This window comes from Psammomys obesus, unplaced genomic scaffold (assembly GCF_907164565.1).
Source record: "Psammomys obesus unplaced genomic scaffold, mPsaObe1.curated_primary_1811, whole genome shotgun sequence".
In the NCBI taxonomy this organism is placed as follows: Eukaryota; Metazoa; Chordata; class Mammalia; order Rodentia; family Muridae; genus Psammomys; species Psammomys obesus.
The window spans coordinates 6,026,993-6,029,411 of record NW_026596034.1 but is presented as its reverse complement, the minus strand read 5'-3'; the positions used below and the strand labels follow the sequence as shown (position 1 = coordinate 6,029,411).

The window sequence follows — 2,419 nt, the reverse complement described above, 5'->3', positions numbered from 1 at the left end:
GCTTAGAAATAGGTCTGTTTTAGGATTGTTTGTTTGTTTTCGGAGACGGTCACTCCCGGGGTAGCTCTGGCTGGCCTGGAACTCATTATGCAGACTAGGCTGGCCTGGAACACACAGAGATCCACCTGCCACTACCTCCAAAGTGCTGGTACACCACTCCACCTGACCTTAAGGTCATCTTTTAAGAAGGTGCAATCATCTTCATTTGAGGGTGATTTATTCCCTCTCTCCTTTCCAAAGTGCTGTGATGAGGAAAAGTTTCCAGTGAAAGGAAGGAGAGTCATACACACAGCAAAGTACTTAAGGAAGGACTTATAATATATGTATTTTATTATAGTATATTTTATTATACTTGCTTGCCTTTAATGAGACTTTAGTCAAATCCTAGGTTTTGTTCTGTGCAGAGCTAATGCATTTGAATTAAAATTTTGGCCATTAGTTGTATAACATATACATGTTTGCAATGTGCAGCTCCCATGTATGCTTTCTCATCACGAGACATCATCACCTGCAGAATAAAACAATAAGATAGTGTTGTCACTGTTGAGCTGTCCCAAATTATTCTTACAAAGTCTATTGACTGACATTCTTTCAAAGTCTGTTCCCATATGTAATGGGAACTAGGAAAAAAAAAAAAGCCCTATGTAACCCTGTGGAGATCAAGGACATAAAGACTATTTGTCACTGCCTTTAAGTCCACTGCTTCGTAGGAGGCAGTTTTGTGTCAACTTCTAGGTTTTAGGGAATGAGAAAGACTTCTTTCATCTTCTAGTTGCAAGAGGGAGGAGAAAAAGATATGAGTGACAATACACATACTAGCCATTAGATCAGCTGAGAATTCGTGTTGACAAAAATGTGTAAATGTATACCAATATGGGTTGGAAAGACAGAGAGATGGCCTAGCTGGTAAAATGATTGCCATTCAAGCAGGAGGACCTGAGCCAGATTCCCCAGCTCCCATACCTTAAGAGAAAAATTCAAGGAAGAGGTGTGTATCTCTAATCTCAGCCATGGGAAAATAGAGACAGAAGGTTCACTGTCCTGCCAATCTAGCCAATCAGCAAACTCCAGGCTGCGTTACAGATCCTGTCTCCACAATTAAGATGGAAAACAATGGAGGGAGGCACTTGGCATTGACATCTAAGCTCTGTGTTCATGCACACAGGCACATATACACACGCAAACATGAACGCATAGGTATATAGGTTCAAAAATAATAAAATTAAGAACTTTTCAAGTGTATGCTGACAAAAGGTAAGAAATTACAGTCAACTAATGAGGGAAGACTTACAGGATGATTGCCAGTTAGCTAGCCTGACAACAGTTACTGACAATAAGTTCCCAATAGGGTGAAATGAGTGAGGTGCTTAGAACACTAGATTTAAGAAGGAAATCAATCCCATGCAATGTATCACAGGCCTCTCATGTGAAGTACTTCTTTAAATTTTAGGCTAACTTTTTTTATTCAAGATCCACCCAGGTAACCTACTCTCTGACTTTTTCTCCCTTAAAATTGGATCTTGACCTTGTCCCCAACTGAAGAAACACAACTTTCATATGTGGCAGATGCTTCCTAATGACTCACTAAGCTGTTTTCTTGGTCCTCAGCACTCCTGGGTGGATCCTTGGACTCCTTTGCCGTCAGGGGACAGCCTGTGATACAGTGGAATGGAAGCAGATAGAAGCGGCGTAAGTTCCGGTGAGTACATGGAACACAGCCCTGCCCTAACCCCCTGCCTCCATGGTACAGTGACATTAACAAGACAAACATTTATGCTTTAAACCATGCTATTGACAGGTAGAGTAATGTGTGACAGCTTGTTGGTCTTTCCTGACTAGCACAATCTATGACAATTCTCCAAAAATCTATCTTAAAGCTAAAACTTCACAGCTCACAGCCTGGCTTGCTGAAGGCAGTGTAGACATTTGCTGTGCTGTATGGTATTTTTCTAAAGGCCCTTGACTGACTGTTGTTTTTGTTGGTCTGCCATCTGGTGCTCGGATGGAAGGGTGTCAAGGAAACTCACAACTCTGAGGACCCAAATCAGAGTCATAGCTTCAAATGTTTTTGTTTGCTGCTGCCAGCCTGCCTTACTGACCAGGTGGAAGGGGTCCAGAAAACTCACAACTCCTAATCCCAGAGATGAGTTGGAGCAGTGTCCCAAGGCCATCCTGAGGCACAGGAGCCCAGGAACCACACTGCTCTGTGTGGGACACTGTCCCAAGGGCATCCTGAGGCACAGGAGCCCAGGAACCACACTGCTCTGAGAGGAGGCCTCCTCAAAAGAGACACTGCAGTTTCCAGGGGAGGGGTGCCCCAACCCCTGATGAGCTGAGGAGATTTGGAGTCTGAACTTTCTTCTTCTTCTTCTTCTTCTTCTTCTTCTTCTTCTTCTTCTTCTTCTTCTTCTTCTTCTTC

At 43.1% G+C, this 2,419-nt stretch overlaps 1 long non-coding RNA gene across 1 annotated transcript in view; it reads left to right on the top strand.

Moving 5' to 3' along the window:
* The first annotated feature begins 1,614 nt into the window (after window positions 1–1,614).
* LOC129686732 (uncharacterized) overlaps window positions 1,615–2,419 on the top strand; it is a 29,008-nt gene continuing 28,203 nt past the window's right edge. Inside the window, exon 1 of the long non-coding RNA XR_008721689.1 lies at window positions 1,615–1,699. This is a non-coding gene — a long non-coding RNA (uncharacterized LOC129686732). The remainder of the gene's footprint in view (window positions 1,700–2,419) is intronic.